The 21,168-nt window shown below is 35.6% G+C and overlaps 1 long non-coding RNA gene across 1 annotated transcript in view; it reads left to right on the top strand.

Annotated features, from left to right (window-relative positions):
• The window catches only part of LOC139045191 (uncharacterized), a 103,208-nt gene that overhangs the window by 16,886 nt on the left and 65,154 nt on the right, over positions 1-21,168 (top strand). The window contains exon 3 of the long non-coding RNA XR_011503086.1: positions 11,293-11,390. This is a non-coding gene — a long non-coding RNA (uncharacterized lncRNA). The remainder of the gene's footprint in view (positions 1-11,292; positions 11,391-21,168) is intronic.

The raw sequence follows: 21,168 nt of genomic DNA, 5'->3' as shown, positions 1-21,168 counted from the left end.
CAGTGCAAAGTGCCATCTGAGTACTTGCAGACAAAGTCTTAACTAGAAAAAGATGAAGCCTTAAAATACATCTTGAATAAGCCTGGAGAGCCTCAAATGCAAAGAGAGTGGAAGCTCAGATCCAGGAGAAAGACTTACTCTCAAACTCCACGGTCGGTGAGAAAAGTAGCGAGCTCAATGAGCTCTGTGGTGGGTATCACACTTGTTTGCTCACTAGCCTCAGAATCCTCGGAAGTCTCTCTGGATCCATGTACGGGCCACCAATATGTTGACCTTAATCAAATAGCAAATTATTTCTCCAGCAGAAATGGGTTTATTTGGGATCAGCAAAGAATTGTACTTCAGGGTCTGCCACCATGGTGAGCCGTGTGCAAGTCTCCCAGTACCAAGGGAGAAGAAACTCTTTTATAGAGAGGAAGAGGAAATTGAGAGCTATTGTACACAAAAAGTTTGAGGTGTGGTAGCTGTACCTCAGCTGAGTTGTGACACTCTTTGGCTGAACTTCTTGCCAGTCAAGAATAGTGTCTTTCCTCTTCCTGTTGGGCTCTGCTATCGTGTTGGGCAAGTGAGCTCCCGCTTTGGGCCTCCTGATTCCAATTTGATGAGGCTTCTGTTTGTTAATTTGACATACACTACCAGATATCAAAATTTCGTAAAGCTTGGGTGATTAAAACAGTGTGGTATTGGTGCAGGTATAGATGAAAACATCAAAGCAAGCAAGTAAAGAATTTGGAAGTAGGTTATGACATGCCAATGTAGAGGTGCAATATGGTTTTCAATAAATGGTAAGGGACCAATTGTATATCCATATAGATAAAAATGGACTTCAAACTCTGTTCTATACCACACACAAACAGTAATTTAAAATAGTTTCTAGATCTAAGTGTGAGATATAAAACTGTTAAGTTTTCAGAAAAAAAATAAGACAATATATTTATGACCTTGATGAAGGCAAAGATTTCTTAAAAGTACATGAAAATATTAGCCAAAAAAAAAGATTCTTATACTGGAAATCTTTAAAATAAATGATTTTACTCATCAGAAGACACCATTAAAAGAGTGAAGAGACACTTCATAAACTAGAATATATTTGCAATACATATATCTGACATAATATATAAAAAATTTGTAAAAATAAAATAGAAAAAGACAAACAATTTTTTTTAAAAAAATGGGCATACAACTGGTGCCTAAAATAAACTATTCATTTGACCAATGTATGAAAAAATACTTATCATTAGTTTTAATGGAAATACAAATTATAACTACAATGAGGTACCACTATCAGAAAGGCTAAAATTAAAAGGACCAGACAACGTCAAAGGTTGGCCAAGCTGTGGAGCAATTAGAGCCCTCATTTATTGCCAGTGGGAGTGTATATGGGAAAAATAATTTTGAGAAATCGACAAATCCCTCTCCAAAGGAACTGACTTCATTTGCAAGAGTGTGAAGAAGTCAGGCCTAACAGCACTCTCAAAAACAGCGGACATTTTTGTGAAAGGAAATTGAGAGGAGATTACTAGATTTATGGGAAATATGGGCTAAGCTGTAGGACAGCTAGTTTACTGGAGAGAAATGGAAAAAGAGGTGTCTGGAAGAGCCCTCTTGGGAATGAAACAAATCTCTGACCTTGGGAACTTCAAGGTCCCCAAATTTAATTGAATTAGCTTGTGAAGCAATTTGTATCTCAGAGCACTGTTGAAAACAACACAGCAATGACCCAGCAATTAGTGGAGCTTAACACTTGAGTGTGGTCTGCGAAGGAGTCAATCAAAGAGAGCCCTGCTGAATGCATTGCTTTCCAGGGTGAGTGTGGGCATCCTGGAGGCTATTCTCCCTGAAAAGCAAATCAGAGACTTCACATTGGGAGAGACAGAGGGGTGGAATAAACTTCACTGAAATAACTCAGTCAGCTACTAAACAAGTTAAAAAGCAAATGCCAATAACAAGCCCTGGAAGGAAGGGGGATGTACTCAGAGTTGCTACAATACATTATCTAAAATGTTCAGCTTCTAACAAAAAATTATGAGACGTGTAAAGAAACATGAAACTACAACCCAAACACTAGAATAAATGCAGGCAACAGAAATTGCCTGTGAAAAATGCACAAAAATTGGATATAACAGGCAAATGCTTCAAAGTAGCCATTATAAATATGTTCAAAGCACTAAAGGAAACCATTAACAAAGAAGTAAAGGAAGGTATGATGAACGTGTTCTATTAGATAGAGAAAATCAGTAAAAATACAGAAAGTATTTTAAAAATGGAGATTCTGAGACTGAAAAGTATGACTGAAATAAAAAATTTACAAGAGGAGCTAATAGTAGATTTGAACTGGCAGAAAAAATAATTTAAAAACGGGAAATAGATTAATAGACTGTAAAATCTGAAGAACCGAAGGAAGAAAATAATGAAGAAAAATAAAAAGAGCATCTGAGCTACATGGGACATCATTAAGTGCACCAACAAATGCATAATGGAAGTACCAGAGGGAGAAATAAAATGACTTAAAACTTCCCAATTTATTGAAAAAAATTATGCATCTAGGGAGTACAATGAACTTCAAGCAGAGTAAAGAGATCCACTATAGTAAGAAGACTTAAAGCTCAAGACAAGGGGGAAATCTTGAAAAGACAAACAATAAATGGGAACCCCAATAAAGTTAAGAGCTGACTTCACATCAGAAACAGTAGAAGTCAGAAAGCAGTGGGGGAACACATGTAAAATGACCAAAGTAAACACTATCAACCAAGAGTCTTCTATCCAGTGAAACTATCTTTCAAAAATGAAGGTGAAATAAAGACATTCCAAGATTAAAAACAAAAACAAAAAAACACGAGAGAATTTGTTGCCAGAAGATTCACCTTACAAAAGGTATTAAAGTTTTCAGGCTAAAAGAAATGGCTCCGGACAGTAATTCAAATCAACTTAAACACACACACACACACACACACACACAAACCCAAAGAACTCCAGTAAATATAATTTTATAATTATAAAAGACATTATAAACGCATATTTTTTCTCCTTAACTGATTTAAAAAAGAATTGTAAAAAATCTTATCTACATAGCATTGTTGGATCTATAACATATAGACATAATATATTTGTCAATAACAACACAAAACAGCAGGGTAGGGGCAAAGCTGCACTGAGTTAATGAAATGACTACAGCTGAAAACTTGAAGAAACAAGAATAAATAATCAGAAATAATAAGTGAGAAGGTTAATATACAAAAGCTATAAATATACATTTGCTCAACTTTCTTCTTAGCTTTTCGAAAATGCATAAAATTATATAAAATAATTTCAATAAGGCATAATTGGATTTATAGCAACGATTGATGTTATATGTAGAAGAATAATACCACAAAAAGGGGAAAAGAGAATAGGGTTACAAAGGAATAATGTTTTCATATCTCACCGTAATTAAGTTAGTGTAATCTGATGAGGTTTCTTATAAGTTAATATGTATGTGATAATCCTTAAATCAATCATTAAGAAAATAATCATAAAATAGTGTAAACAAAAAACTAAAGAAATTTAAAAACTCCATTAGAAAATATTCACTTAATGAAAAGAAATCAGTAAAGGAGGAATAAAGGGAGGAAAAAGGATATTGGAGAGAGAGAAAACAAAAAATAAAATGGTAGATGTATATCCAACTATATCAGTAATAACATTAAATATGAATAGATTCCAATCATAAGTCAGATATTGTCAGATAGAATTTAAAAAACAAGATCCAACTATGTTCTGTCTACAGGACAGACACTTTAGATTCAAAAATAAAAATAGTTTTAAAAAGTTAAGTATGAAAAAAGACATATTATGCAAACAACAACCAGAAGAAAGTGGAATGGCTATACTAATAATAGACAAAATAGACTTTAAAACAAAAATGTTACTAGACATAAAGGGGGACATTTATAATGATAAAAGAATTAATCTGTCTGCAAGATACAACAATTATACACATATATCTCGCTAACTGAGCACAGAAACACATGAAACAGAAGAAATGATGGGAAAAATAGACAATTTAATATGAGTAGTCAGAGATTTATACCTTACTTTTCATAATGGGTAGACCAAACAGGCAGAAGATCAACAAGAAAACGGAAGACTTGAACAACACTTTAAGCAAACTAGATGTAACAGACACCACAGAACATTCCACCCAACAACAGCAGAATATACATTCTTCTCAAGTGCAGAGGGAACATTCTCCCCAATAGATGATATACTAGGCCACAAAAAAGGAAAAAGCCTTAATAAATTGAAAAGAATAGAAATAAAGTATGTTCTCTGACTAAAAGGGAATGAATTAGAAATAATTAACACAAATTTGAGAAACTGACATTACCTTGAAATTAAACAACACAGTCCTAAATATCCATATGGTTAAAGAAGAAATCAAAAGAGAAATTAGAAACTGTTTTGAGATGAATGAAAATGAAGACACAATATACCAAAATGTATCGGATGTAGCTTAAGCAATGATTAGAGGTAAATTTATAGCTATAAATGACTAAAATTTAAACAGAAGAATGATCTCAAATTTATAAACTTACCTTCCACACTAAAACAGTAAAAAAAGAAAGGCAAGGCTAAAAGAAGCAGAAAGGAAGGAAATAATAAATATTAGTGTAGAAATTAATGAAATTAAAAATAAAAAAGGAAACAATAAATGAAACTGTCTCTTAAAAAATTAAAACATTGGCAGACCTTTAGCTAGATTGACCAAGAAAAGAAAAGAGATGACTCAAATTACTAGAATCAGAAGTGAGAGAATGAACATAACTAATGAACTTACAGAGAAAAATAATTACAAAAGATATGATAAAGAATTGATTGCTAATAAAATTGATAACTTAGATGAACTGGCCAAGTTCCTAAAAGCACACAAACTACTGACACTGATTCAAAAAGAAATAGAAAATTTGAATATATTTATACCAAGTAAAGAGATAGACGTAATAATCAAAAAAATCTATCAGAAAGAAACCCCAGGCCCAAATGGCTCCACAGGTAAATTCTACTAAGCATTTAAAGAAGAGTTAATTCCAATTCTTCTTAAGGTCTTCAAAAAAAAGAAGAGGAGAGAACATTTCTCTTTGCTTTCTATGATGCCAGTATTACCCTCATATCAAAACCAGACAAATATTTCACAAAAATGGAAAACCACAGACCTATATCTTTTATGAATGTGGATGCAAAAATCCTCAATAAAATACTAGCAAACCAAATCAACAACATACAAAAAGAATTCTATACCTGTGACAAAGTGGGATTTATCTCAGGAATGCAAGCATACCTGATAATCAACTAATGTAATAATACAGCTTAGCAATAGAATAAAAAGAAAAAACACATGTTCATCTTAATAGACATAGCATGCAAAAAAATGCAGAGAAAGCATTTGACAAAATCCAACACTCTTTCATGATAACAAACATTCAACAAACTACGAAGAGAAGAAACTCCTTAACCTGATGAAGGGTAGGTATAAAACCACAACTAACATCTTATGTGATAGTGAAAAATCGGGTGCTTTCCTCCTAAGATCAATAAAAAGAGAAGAATGTTCATTCTCATCACTTCTATTCAACATTGTACTAGATAGCTCCAGCTGAGATAATTAGACAAAGGAAAGAAAATTAAAAAAATACAAGTTGAAAATAAGAAATAAAACTATCACTACTCAAAGATGAAAATATGATCTTGTTTAGAGGTAATCCTAAAGAATCCACTAAAGGGCCAGCCCCGGTGGCCTAGTGGTTATGTTCAGCATGTTCAACTTTGGCAGCCCGGGTTTGGTTCCCAGGTGTGGACCTAGACTGTTCTGTTAGTAGCCATGCCATGCTGGTGTCCCACGTATTAAAAAATAGAGGAAGACTGGCACAGGTATTAGCTCAGGGTGAATCTTCCTCAGCAAAAAAAAAAAAAAAAAAAAAACCCGACTAAAAATCTACTAATTTTTTAATGATTTCAGCAAATTTTCAAGATACAAGATGAATATATGTAAAATCAATTGTATTTTTGTACACTTGCAATGAATGATCTAAAAATAAAATTAAGAAATTTTCATTTACAATAGCATCCAAAAAGAATAAAATACGTAAGGATATATTTAACAAAAGAGTGCAAATTTTGTACTCTGAAAAACACAATGGATCGTGGAAAGAAACAAAAGAAAATTTAAATGACTGGAAAAACATCCCACGTTCATGGATTAGAAGACTTAATATTGTTAAGATGGCAACACTCCTCAAATTCATCTACAGAATCAATGCAATCCCTATAGAATCCTAGCTGGGTTCTTTTTAGAAATTGACAAGCTGATGCTAAAATTCAAAAAAATTGCAAAGGACTCAGAACAGGCAAAACAACCTTGAAAAATACACACAAACATGGAAGACTCACAATTCTCAAAAAATTACTACAAAGCAACAGTAATCAAGACATCGTGATACGGGCTAAGGATAGACATATAGATCAATGGAATAGACTTGAGAATTCAGAAATAAATTCATGTGTTTATGGTCAACTGATTATTGACAAGGAGACAAAGACTGTTTAATGGGAAAAAGAATTGGATTTTCAACAAATGGTATGGAAACCTAGATATCCACATGTAAAAGAATGAAACTGGACCTGTTTCATACTGTATACAAAAAGTAACTGAAAAATTTCAAAGATAAGACCTAACTACTACAGTCAAATCTATAAAAGTCTTAGAAGAAATAGGAGGGTAACTCTGCATGGCTTTAGATTTGGCAATGGATTCCTATTTATGACAAAAGGAAAGATAATTTTTTAAATTAAACGTTGTTAGAATAGTAGACTTTGGGGAAAAGGCCCTTAAAGGTGGATCTCTAATTTATCACTCACAAAATAAATTCTTGGTGGATAAAAGGTCTAAATACAAAACATTTAACCCAAACAGTCCTTGAAAAAACAGGTAAGTGTGGGGAAAAAAGGCAGAAGCCCTATTTTACCTTTTACTTTAAAATAAATTGCACATTTTATTGATTGTTTCTTTTGCAGTACAAAGAAATTTATTTTGATATACTCCCACTTGTTGATTTTTGCTCTTGTTGCTTATTCTTTTGGTGTCATATCCCAAAAAATCATTGTGAAGACCAATGTCAAGAGCTTCTTCTCTATGTTTTCTTCAACGAGTTTTATGATTTCAGGTCTTATGTTTAAGTTTTTAATGCCATTTTGAGTTAATTTTTGTGCGTGGTAGAGGATAAGGGGTCCAATTTCATTTTTCTGCCTATGGTTATCCCAACATCATTTGTTGAAGAGACTATCCTTTCCCCATTGACTGTTCTTGGCTCTTTTGTCAAATATTAGTTGATCATATATGTGAGGGGTTACTTCTGGGCTCTATTCTGTTCCACTGTCTATATGTCTGTTTTTACGCCAGTAAATGTGGTTTTGATTACTATAGATTCGGAGTATAGTTTGAAATCAGGAAGTACGATGCCTCTGGCTTTGTTCTTCTTTCTCAGGATTGCTTTGGCTATTTGGGGTCTTTTGTTGTTCCATACAAATTTTAGGACTGTATTTTCTATTTCTGTGAAAAATGTCATTGAAATTTTGATGGGAATTGCATTGAATCTATATATGGTTTTGGGTAGTATGGACATTTTAACAATATTAATTCTTCCTACAGAATGAGGGAAGATATTTCCAAATTATATATTGGATAAGGGGTTAATATACAAAATATATAAGGGACTCATACAACTCAATAACAAAAAACACAAAAAATCCAATTAAAAAATGGGCAGAGGAACTGAATAGACAATTTTCCAGAGAAGACGTTCAAATGGTCAACAAGTGCAGGAAAAGATGCGCAACATCACTAATCACCAGTGAAATGCAAATCAAAATCACAATGAGCTATCACCTCACACCTGTTAGAATAATGTGTGGCTGAGGATGTGGAGAAAAGGGAACACCTGTGCACTTTTGGTGGGAATGTAAATTGGTTTAGCCACTATGGAAAACAGAATGAGGTTTCTCAAAAAATTCAAAATAGAACTACTATATGATCCAGAAATCTGACTTCTAGGTATATATCAAAATGAAATGAAAATAGGATATCAAAGAGATATGGCCACTCCCATGTTTATTGCAGCATTATTCACAATGGCCAAGATATGGAAACAACCTAAGTGTCTGTTAATGGATCAATGGATGAAGAAAAAATACACACACACACACACACACACACACACACACAGAGAAAATTCAATATTATTTAGCCAAGAGAAAGAAAGAAATCCTGTCTTTTGTAACAACATGGAAGGAACTTGAGGACACTATGCTAAATGAGACAAGCCAGACAGAGAAAGACAAATGTGGAATATAAAAAGCCAAACTCATGGAAACTTAGAGTAGAATGGTGAGGGAATTGAGGAGATGTTGTTACAGGGTACAGACTTGCACCTAGATGATGAATAAGTTCTGAAGATCTAATGCACAGCACAGTGATTTTAGTCAACAATTCTATATTATATAATTCAAAGTTGCTAAGAGACTAGATCTTAATTATTCTCACAGAAATGATAATTATGTGAAGTGATAGAGGTGTTAGCTAACGCTAGGATGGTAATCACATGGCAATATATAAATATATCAAATCAACATGTTGTACACCTTAAACTTATACAATGTTATACATCAATTATATCTCAATAAATCAAGTAAATAAAATAAATTACACATGATAAAAAATCTAATTATAAACAAAAATTTCAACTTAGCTTCAAGAAGAAAATATTTGCATATTTTCTTTATAGTCTTAAAGAAAATAATTCATAAGCATGTCAAAATTCCCAGAAGCTAGTATATCTTACTTGGTCTATTGCAGTATCCTCATAATCGTTCTCCTTGCTTCAGTCTTTGTTCTCATCCTTTATAGTCTATTCTCTGTAGTGTAGGCTGAAGGATCCTTTAAAATGAAGTCAGATATACTGCTCAAAATCTCCCAGTGGCTTGTCACATCACAGCCAACAAGGTTCTACCTGGTTTGATACCCGCCACCTCTCTGACTTCATTTGTTAGCATTTACCTTTCACTCATCCACTTGGCCTTTGGCCCTTTTGCTGTTCTTCTCTTTTGGCAGGGTCCTCCCTCACTTGCTGTTTCCCCGATTGAAAAGTCCTTCCCTCTCTTGATCACTCCCTCGCTTTCTTCTGGGGTCTGATTAAATGTCACCCTCTCAGAGAGGGCTTCTGGACCGCTTTTTGTAAACTGGCAGCCCCAAACTCCCCAACACTTTTTGACTCTCTCTCCTGCTTATCCTTTGCAGGACATAGGAACCACCTAACATTTATACAATTTTTTGTCTATCTCCCTCCATTAGACTGTAAATGTTCTTAATCCTTTTATATCTCTGGCTCCTAGAAGAGAGCCTGGCACAGTGCAGGTACTAGACAAAGGAAAATAACAATTTTTGATATATAAAAAGGAAAAGAAAATTTTACGAAAAGCAATGTAAGCAAAATTGAAAGACCAACATGAAACTGGATAAATTCTTTTCAACCTCTATGATAGAAAAGGGTAATTTAACACACAAAGACCTCTACACATCTTTTGGGAAACGATCAACAATATGTACGTAAATAGACAGTTAAGAGAAAAAGCAAGTGTTATGGTCAAAAATATATGAAAAGATTTGCAAACTCACTAGTAATCAGGGAAATGGAAGTAGAAATACCATTTCTCACCAGTAAAATTAGGCAACATTAAAAAAGAAAATGTGACAGTCTGTAGAGGTGGGAAGGGTCAGGGAGGATAGGAACACTCACACGGTCCCAGTGTCAGGGCATTTTGGTAAACTGGACTGGAAGGCAATTTGGAAATAGTTATTAACATTTTAAACGTGCATCTGTCCCACTTAGAAATCTTTACACTGAAAAACTCACATGAGTACACAGCATTTACATGATGTATGTCCACTTCGTTCCTTGAAATAGTGGAGATGTGGAACAGACCTAAACATCCTAATGGTAAAACCATTCCCTGGGACAGTGGACTGGTGTGTTTATTCAAACCTCTGTTCAAATATCCCCTCCTGCTTTCTTGATTATCCTATTTAATGCATGCCTCAGATTTTCTTTTGTTTCCCATCGTGTGAGGAGTGCTCAAATATTTATTAAAAAAAATCTATCAGAGGGCTGGCTCCATGGCGTAGTGGTTAAGTTCAGTGCACTCTGCTTTAACAGCCTGGGTTCGCAGGTTCAGAAGCAGGGTGTGGACCTACACCACTCATCAGCCATGATGTGCTGGCGACCCGTATACAAAATAGAGGAAGATTGGCACAGATGTTAGCTCAGGGCTAATCTTTCTCAAGCAAAAAAGAGAGGAAGATTGGCAACAGATGTTACCTCAGGGCAAATCTTCCTCAGCAAAAAAAAAAAAGAAAAGGAAAAGAAAATCTGTCAATACTGTCATGAAAGAATAGCCACAATATATTGTCAAGAGAAAAAAGCAATTCATACCTACCTGCAAGAATATAAACCAATCTATGAACAGTGATTCCTTCAGAGGGTAGAATGGAGGAATTAAAAATTAGCCCTTTTGCTTCATCTCACACTCAACTGTTTGATTGATTTTCTAGCAAGAGAATGTGTTTATTTGACACTTTAAGATATCCAAGAACAACAAAATGTCCACATTATCTTTAAAATAGATGGCAAAACTTGTAATTACTGATATCCTTCAACAATTTCAAATTAGGGTTGGTGTTTGTGATTATAATTTTATTCTGCTGCCTTTTCTTTCTAGAGAATGAGTGAATGAGGGTGAGCACGGCACAAGAGTACAGTGACGGTATGTGTGAGCGTGCACACAGGCGTATGTATGTGAGACATCGCTTCTCCTTCTACTCTCACTTGAGAGGTGTGGGACAGTTTGGTCCAAACACAGAGCAGTTGTGATATACATAGGGGAAAGGAGCACCCTGAATTTTCCAGTTTTCATTCCTACAACCAGATCCCCCCCTCCCAACACCACAAAAGCAGTATTTTTAATAGATACAGTGAAAGTTGAGAACTTGTGTTCAGTATTCCAATAAGGCTCTATGAATTTAGGAAACTGGTGTTATAATTCATGTTTTCTTCATATTGTTATTCAGCTCTTATCTAGACAAAACTTATTTTGTGCCAATATGTATTGCATTTTTAAGACAGTTTTAAAATATGAAGGCTTTAATGTGAAATTTTCATCATCCTTCATAGATACTCATAACATATTCTCTTAACTTCTTACTAGAACTGAACAGGACCTTTGAAATATCTGTCTGTGAAGAACTGGATTTGAAATCTATAACAACAACTGGAGTTAGAGAAAGTTGATAAGAACTCTACCAGGTCTGTTTCATTACTGTGAATGCTGCTACTACTAATAAGAACCAATGTCATTACCAACATTAATTGAGTGCTCAGTTTATGCCAGAAACTAGTCCAGGTGGCTGATACATGTGTAGACTCAACCTATATGTGATGTATTTCAAAGCATGTTTGGTGCATATTAAATGTTCACAAGTACTAATTGCCATTATTATATACAACAAGGTGGGGACTATTACAATTGTAAATTGGAGAAAATCTGAGGCGCTGAGAGTTTAAATAACTTGTCCAAGGTCATGCAACTAACAAATGACATTTACCAGGATTTGAAACAAGGTGATCTGACTTAGGAGTCCATTCTCTTAACATTAATTCCGTACTTCTTTTCATTCAAAGAAAAATAATGTGTTGGATTGTGTCACATAAATGATTCATATTATTTAATCCTTAAATTAGGTAGGGGCAGCAAGAACACTGAGAAAAGTCAGTTCCTTTGCTGTATCACGACAGTAAATTCCAAAGAATTCAGAACTAGCCACTAAACATAAGAAGAAATGATTTTAACCTCAACTTGAAAAGCATTCTTGCGTGTATGCAAGCAAGTAGACTTCAGTGTAACAGACCTATGTTGCACAATAATCTGTGATTGAAAAGGAAAGGACTCGAGATTTTTTTTAGGCTGGTGGATTGTAATTACCTAATTGGAATATTAATTCCATTTGTCTTCCTTTGAAGAATGTTTCATCTTTTGTTTTACTCCTTGGTGGTACATCTAATTACTGAAAACAGGCTGTGCCTATAAAAAAAGAATCCATTTCCCAGCATTGAGGAGCAAATGCACTCCTATTACTAATTGTTGTTGTTGAAACTGAGTACCACGGAAAACTCAAACAGCAAATGGTAATGTTAATACTTAAAAAAATAAAAAAAGCAAAAACCTCACTATATTGTGCAACGTAGAAAACATCTTTCAGGGTTTAGGTTTGCTTCCCCAGGACTGAGACTATTAAAAGAGGAGAAACTTCGGAATGAGTTGGTTGTCCTTGTCAGCTCCATTCCATCTTATTTTGTGGAATGTACAGAGGTGGTCCAAGGCTCATAAATTTACTGGACACCGTTCCACTGAAAGTGCTGAAGTCCACATATCCATCGTCTGTCTGAACCACAACAGCAATGTTCACGATAGACAACTTCTCCCTTTGGCGTGTTTCTATGAAGATAACAGAATCCTTGCTATTGAACTCAGTGCACCTACTGCAGTCAAATGTTAACGAAGAGAAAAAACAGAGTCCACTTTAACATTTTGGAATAAGGTGTTAAAAAATCCATCAGAAAAAAATCATTCTCTGGTAGAATAAAAGATTAGAAAGGACAGTGCCATGCATTCCATGAGGCCTGTGTTTATATTCTAGTAGACAGCAGAGAATATGCCCGATTATTAAACCTATACATAAAGAGATTCCACAGGCTCTCTTATGAATTCCGGTGGCAAGATATACGAGACATATTATTTACTTAATGTATTTATTGATATTCCACAATTCTACAAACTGTAGAGAGAGTTTTTTGCTTTATTGTTAAAAATAATAAATATAACTAAAAAACAAATAACTATAAAAATATTTTGCTTTATTATTTCTGTTGGGAAGCTGCCATTCCGAAGGAACTAGGGCTGTCTCTGATGTTTTATTTAGTGCTCAGACCCCCAAACAAACAAACAAAGACTCTTATTAGAGAATTCTCTTTCAAATTTGCCACGCTTTAAGATTCCATTCTGTGATTCATTAGAAGAACCTTTGCTAAGCATTGGGGATTTAGTTCTTTGTATGTCTCAGGATTGTGTATTTAACTATTTCAACTCTCTCTGTCTCTTCTTTTTAATAAGTGCACATGAGTGGCTTGGATGTGAAGCTTCCCACAAATAGCAATTGCATCCATTATTTATTCTGTACAGAAGCCAGCACAGTTCTTAATACATGTTTTCTGATGATGCTGCTGAAGAGGAAGAGGAGGATGACACTAGATTAAATGTGGTCCAATATTCTCAGAATGAAAGATGTTTGCTTCAGATTCTGCTCCTCTTAGGTTAGGTGGGAGAGGCAACACTTAAGATCATGGTATGCAGGTCAAGTAGTTTAGTTGCTAAAGATCCTACCTTTTATTTCCTTTTAGTGAGTATTTGTTAGATTTATCCTTTACAGGTATCCCGAGGTCCTATTTCTGAAATCCAATGTTTTTTATAACCTTCTAAACTTTGTGATGTCTTGAAATTCAAGAAGTATGTTTTCTTTGCATCACCCAATGGACAAAGATGTGAGTGAGAGGTTAGTACAGTAGTGCACCTCCCCTCTGAATGACGTCTGTCCATTCTTCTGTACTCGTGTTGGTTCTGATTGTTCAACGGATTATCCATCTAACTACTTTGCAATTAGCCCTGTTGTTTCCACCTTACCAATAGTTCCAGTATCAGTCAGGATCAGCTAGATTTGTGCTGAGATAACAAACAACCTGAAAGTCTCATTGGCTGTGTCAGTTTTCTTCTACTGACTATAATTTACTGCCAATTTAGTGGCTTAAAACAACATACATTTATTATCTCCCAGTTTTAGTGAATCAGAAGGAGTTTACCAGAGTCTTTTGCTCAGGACTTCACAAAGCTGCAAAAAAGATGTTGAGCAGGCCGCAATTCTTTCTAGACATTGGGGTTCTCTTCTGAGTGCATGTGGTTGTTAGCAGAATTCAGTTCCTAAGTTTGTGACACTGAGGGCCCAGCTGCTTTGGTAGGTGTTGGGTAGGGGACACCCTCAGGACCTAGAGGCCTCCCACAGTTTCTTGCTTCAATGTCTTTTCCTTGGACAGTTCATAACATAGTAGTTTCTTTCTTCAAGGCCAGAAAAAGAGTCTCTCCCCAGCAGCCTAAGACAGAATCTTTTAAAACATAATATAGTCATGAGTGTAACATCCCATCACCTTTGCCATATAGCATAACCCATCCAAGGGACTGACTGTCCACTCACTCACCTTTGCCATATTCTATTGGTAAGAAGCAAGTCACAAGTGCAGCCTTCACTCAAGGAGAGGAGATTATACGAGTGCGTGACTCATTAGGAGTCACTTTAGGCTGTGCCTGCCACAGTGATTTAACGAAGTCCAGGGTTTATTTCTTTCGCATGCAAAGTCGGCTGCAGTTTCGAGTAGCTATGCAGGGCAGTTTCCTCCATGTGGAGACTCAACCTTCCAGGCTGCCTCTGTCTTGTGACACTTTCATCTCAACTCAAGATCATGATCACCACAGCAAGGGAACAGAGTGCTCGAGAGTCTGACAGCAAGTTAAAGTTATCACGTGCACCTATAACCAATTGGGCAAAACCAACCTAATGGCAAAAAGATGGGTGTGTAATCTTCCCAAACGCCTGAGAAGAGAGAGAACGGGATGTGAGTGAGCAGTTGTGGTTAATACTAGTTAGCCTAAGAAATTTTTCTTAAAATTTGTGATGATATTTATATGAATTTATTTTATTGTATATATACTTACTGTTTCAGACTGAATTGTGTGCCCTTAAAATTCATAAGATAAGCCCTAACCCCCAGTAGGAGATAGACTTTTAAAGAGGTAATTGAGGTTAAATGAGGTCATAAGGGTGGAGCCCTAATCCAGTGACTGGGGTTCTTGTAAAAAGAGGAAGAGACGCCAGGGATGCGCATGCACAGAGGAAAGGGAGTGGGATGTCCAGCAAGAAAGTGGCCATCTGCAAGCCAAGGAGTGAGGTCTCAGGAGAAATAAAACCTACTGACACATTGATCTTGGACTTTCAGCCTCCAGAACTGTGAGAAATAAATTTCTATTGTTTACCAAATAAATAAATACCAAACAAATACGAATCTGTGGTATTTTGTTATGGCAGCCTTAGCAAATTAATACAATACAAAAGAAAAAGAAATATAGCTAGCCTGATATTTAAAGCTTTATAACTCGACTTTACCCATTTGCTTATTTTGGTAGCCCTCCTGTGAGTTATATGTTTGCTTTTTGATTCCTATTCTACAGACCAGGAGCAGGAGACTTTCAAGGGGAAAAGTAACTCAGGCAAAGTTACCTAGTTAACCAGGATCAAACTCACTGCAGTGTTCATGTGCTAGGGTAGTTCAAATTTTCAATAATAAGTTGTCTCAGGCAAAACTGGTTATTTCAGAAGCCTATAAACATTGGCCTTTGGCCATAGTCAGATGTGTGAACTAAGCTTACTACCTTAGGTTTATTAAGATTGGAAATCCTAATGGAAACTTCAATTTCATTAGAAATTCCCGTACAGCATTTATTTTACAAATTGCAACTTGGAGTTTAACTATGTTTTCAAATTATCTATGGTCTTCGAAAACAATATTCAAGGCAACTCACTGTAACAAGAACATTTTCTGGTGCTATTATTGGATAAGCGTATTAACAGCCAGGTCTCTTTAAGTGGACTACCCGGTGGACTAGCTGAGTGGACTATCTCAGTGGAGGCAGCTTTCGTTAGTAGAATTGTAAATATGACTGGAGGAGTGAATTCTTCTTCTGCAAGGGAGATGGTTGTTTAAATAATGAGGAAATGACTCCTATCCCCTTTAAAGTTTTGTTCTTGTTAAGTGCACTCTTCCACACCAGGGGAATCACTAGTGTCTGTGGACAATCACTAGTTTCTGTGGTACATTTAACGTAATTAATATATGCATTTGTATTTGCAACGATCTTTCCTTTTTCCTCTTTGTTCATGACACGAATCTTACTCACCTTCATACCTGTTTTCTTTACTGGCTACTAGCCTCTGTCCTTCAGATATACTTTAGTTCATCGAATATTCAGAGCATCAAGTTTGCAACAATCCACAAAGCTCATTCGTGCACCATAAATAATATTTTTTCTCTATCTTTTTTCTCCTATTGTCCAAAATAGTTTAATCTATTTTGCCTAATGTCTTTGTTTTAATACACGTATTTAGTATCACTTGGCTATAGTTTTTGTGAATTTTCCAATAGCCTTAGAGCTTGACTCTTCTAATACGTACCACTGCATCCCAGACTTATTTTCTATGAGACTTGAGTTGCATCTGTTTTGTTTAATTACGATAGAATTTTGTTTTCCAACCCCTGCAACCATCACCACAATGAGCCATTCCAAGTCGTTTTGGTGTCTGTTTGAAGAGTCAACCAGCTACATCCCATACCAGCACATCATCTAGGGCCCTAGTTCAGTCTCACGTCGGAACACCCATCAAGCTCCCAGCTCTTGCTTCAATCTGAGCTGATGACACTCTCAAAATTCAAATGCACCTCAGGCTGTCCCCAAAGAGCTCCAGAAAGTGGCTGACTACTATTTTCCAGCTAAATCTATGAGGGGTTTGTGTGCTACAGGATTTGCTTTTAGTTAACAGACTGCTTCAGTGTTAATAAAAACATATGCAAAACTGCACACACAGTCTTTTTTCTTAAATAAGTGCCCATTAAAAATAACTATATGATAATTAATGAGGAAGGAAGGTAGTGCACTGTGGATGGTTTGTCAATATTGTAGTTAGATCATTCATGTGTGGAGGAGCGATACCCACCTACTTTCTCCTTTGTTTCAGAGATGTGGAGTTAATATTTCACTTCTTATTTTAGACACTCTCTCAAGCCTTATTTTAAACAGGCAAACAGGGACCACTTCCAAGATACAGAAAGTCGCCATTCTTTGATGATGAATTCATAATGAAGGGAATCCTCATCCCGAATGGACTTCTGTACGGCACCATTCCCCTGAAACTCATGTTCCAAAGTATGTGGGAAGAATCAGTTAATGAATGTTAAATTAAGTTGGAACATACTTAGAGACACGGGTGATGTTTATGTGACACTAGTTTACTTTAAAACACTCCCTATTGACCTTTACAAAAATAATACCATAGCAATTTGAGATGAATATTTACAGTAGGTGGAAATAGTTCAGAAGTACTAATTCCCAAACCACTGTTTGTGAAATGTCCTGCTTCTTTGATGTATATTTTCACGGATTTCTTCAGGCAGAGACAGGCAATATTGCAAGTTCAACAAGGTTTCGTAGCTTGAGAGCAGACGGTACCTGCAGCCCTTTCATAGCAGGAATCAAAGTAGATCAGATTACTTAAAAAAAAATCACTTAATTTGTTACACGATAGTGCCTACATTGAAACTACTAGCTACATTGGAAGAAAGCCTAAAAACATGTCAACTAAAAGAGAATATATCATTTAAGTGAAAAACCTGTAAATAGTAACACTTGGTACTTTTATATGAAAAACGCTATTTTAAAAATTAGTTCTATTTGTTGATGAATATTGTCTTTGCAGTGGATACCTCTCTCTTCAGGCCTTATGTACTTGTAAGTTGTGGGGGAAATATTTTAAATCAAAGCTATAAAATAAGCATAGTTAGAGAGCTAACATGAGGATTTTTACTTCATTTACATTCATTACATATTATGAGTTTAATTACCTTCCTCAAATAATACCAGTATGAAGGAAAGATGCTGAAGAAGGCGTCTTTCTATGATGATTTTATTGATTGTGACTGATGGATGGCATCAACATTTCATAGTGAAGAATCATGGTTTTGTTACATCAGGAAAATTAAATTGGGAGAGTTATTTTCTTTCCCAGTGATAGTGGCAGTTAGAATATTTCACCTGTAATGAGATGTGTGCGTTATGTGCCATCGTGAACCACGGCTCAGCCATTAAATATATGTAAATGAAGAGAAACACAAGAGAGCCCGGGCATAATAACGTGCAGAACAGAGAAATGGATCCTGGAAAGTGATTAATTTATTTGATGATGCCTCAAGTGAGGAATTTTAGGTCACAAATGAAGTGACAGAATGACAAATTACCATTTTAAAGAATTTACTGGGCATCATTACTGAACAATTGTCAGGTAGTTTATGGTGGCTGAGAAGATGGTATAAATATAGATCTTTTCCTTATCTGAGATGAATTATTAATCACCTTTTTAAAAATCTTTGTGAGTGATGGTTGGCTGTCTGATTGGAAATAATGTGTTCTACAATTTTAACTAAATTCTAATATGATATGTAACAGGAATCTTTACAATTAAAGTCTCAGTGGAGAGTGGTAGGAGGTTTACAGTCAATTGCAGTTTTAATGTGATAGAAGAGGATGAATCCACTGGCATATTTCAATAGATTTCCTTAGGTATATTATCCCTGCTGTGATGTTATTCAAATGTTTACAGTTTATTTTCATTTGAAAAATGACATTCAGATACTTAAATTGTTTTCCTTGGTTTATTAGTTAATGAAAATGAAATTCTAGTAATTACTATAGTTTTGCAGCCTGCCACAATATTTAAAGTGAAGTGACTGGCTTTGTCAGTGGCATTATAAATGTTGTCTTCCTGTGTTTTCTTCAATTTTTGTTTGCTTTACCTATGTCCTGTCCTTTCTCTGTGTGTATGTCACTGTGTCTAATACCAGTAACAACTGGAGTGTGGAAGACAAAGTCAGAATATGAAATAAAGTCGTGTTCTCAAGTTTCTTTTCACGTTTTGATAATTAAAGCACAGAATAACCTACTTTGTACACAGCACTAACCATGCCAAAAATAAAAATAAAACACCAATATGAGGTACATTGAAAAATCTAGGCACCTTTTAAAATATCTGTTCGTGTCAGGCTACTTAAACCAGAGTTAGCACACCTATTTGTGTATGATCACCCACTTAGATCAAACGAAATTGATAGGATAAAGTGTTTTGGATAAGAATTCAAGACAGTGGTTGTCTTTAAACAGAGTACGCTAGTAATCTAACAGAGTGAAACTGTCTAGAGAACTATTTTGGACAAACTTGTTTCTAAAGCAAGCAAATAGCAGTTGCCATTTTGCTTCTTAGATGGAAGGCCCTAAATGACTAATCTTTCGCCTGGAAGAAAGATTGAGATTTTGCTCCTTTTTTTGCTATTATGTGCACTCCCTCATTTTAATCTTGATTCATTCTGAGAGTATATGAAAAATTTAAATAAGTATTCCCTGTGTTACCCATGACATCTTACATTGCTGAACTAGCAGGAAATTTAAATTTTGAATGTACATGCTACTTTTAATTCATTTTGCTTTTACTTTTTTACTCCTCAACCTGGGTGGTAGAATTTTACCGAATCTTTCTGTCATTAAGAAAAGAAAAGAAAAAGACTTGTTTGGGGGCTGGCCCCGTGGCCGAGCGGTTAAGTTCGTGCGCTCCGCTGCAGGCGGCCCAGTGTTTCGTTGGTTCGAATCCTGGGCCCGGACATGACACTGCTCATCAAACCACGCTGAGGCAGCGTCCCACATGCCACAACTAGAAGGACCCACAATGAAGAATATGCAACTATGTACCGGGGGGCTTTGGGGAGAAAAAGGAAAAAAATAAAAAATCTTTAAAAAAAAAAAAAAAGAAAAAGACTTGTTTGATTTTAATTTCAGGGGCCAGTCTCTATAGGGCATGCTGAGTTCAGGCGAATCTTGGCGGTGCTCTTCTGTGTAGTGGTTTCCTTTAGGTTTTGCTTGGTGTGCATAATGGCACATTTCAAATGAGCCCACTCCAGCATTTCTCCATTAGAGATGACCCTCACCTTTCACTTTTCTTTGCTTCTTCCTTGCCACAGAAAATATAAACATGCAAACAAATGAATGAGGGCATGCCCCATGGAGGAAAATTCAAATCTTGCACAAGGTACCATAGAGAGATTGGACTTGTTTAACCTGGCACAGTTCAGAGTGATCGAGAGTGGATCAGAGGAGAGAATGGCTGCTTTATGTGAACTGAGCCCTTCTGCCACATTTGAAGTACATTTCGTCTTCTGCCAGCTTGCATCAGCTGTCAGAGGGAGCTGCAAAATGAAATGAAGATGCCTTTGACTTCAAAGCATTGAGAGAGCAAAGAAAGATTCCTAAATAGAACAGTGAAGAATAGATTTTAAATAAACTTACCGACATGGGAAAGGAGATTCTTTATGCAGTTACAAGACTATGATTTGGGGCCCTTTGCGTGATTCAAGAATATGATAGAGGAAGAAGAGGAATGCTTCATTAATTGAAATGTCAGTGAATGGCCACTGAGCCAAGCACATAGAGAGAAAAAGTATGTTGGTTATGCCCTTAACAATCTTAAAAAGCTGATGAAGAGTTGAGCCACAAAAATGTCCAGACGTTTCTTACAATCTACAAATTGAGATTTCTGAGGAGTTTTATCATACCAAAATGACTTAATTATGTTCATGTCTTCTCTTTCTCTCAGGGTTGGTTCATTCCAGGAGCAGCGCTTCTCTGACTTCCTTTTTTCCTCCAAATCCTTGCACTGGCATTCCTCTTAACGAAAGGAAATCCAATCACATAGCTCCAGACACCTTCTCTCTATTTTTCCAACATTTTGTTATAAAAATTTCCAAACACATAGAAAGTAAACATCCATGTAGCGACTACCTAGATGCTACCATTGATATTTTACCTAACTCATTTTATCACATCTCTAACCATCCACCATCAATCCATCTTGTAATCTTTTAATGTATTTCCAAGTAAAAGCAGGAATCATTACTTTACTGTTAAATACTTCAGCATGCTTATCATTAACTAGAGCTTAATATTTATTTTTCTCTTGAAGTAAGTTTTATATACAAAGGAATATATATTTTCTATTTCTATAAATGCATACATTTGCATCACCCAAACTGCTGTAAAGATACCGGATATTACTATCACCCAGAAAATTTCCTCATCCTTTTCCCAGTCAACACCTTACCTCCACCA

This window comes from Equus asinus, chromosome 4 (assembly GCF_041296235.1).
Source record: "Equus asinus isolate D_3611 breed Donkey chromosome 4, EquAss-T2T_v2, whole genome shotgun sequence".
Classification (NCBI taxonomy): Eukaryota; Metazoa; Chordata; class Mammalia; order Perissodactyla; family Equidae; genus Equus; species Equus asinus.
This window is presented reverse-complemented; position numbering and strand designations above follow the sequence as displayed.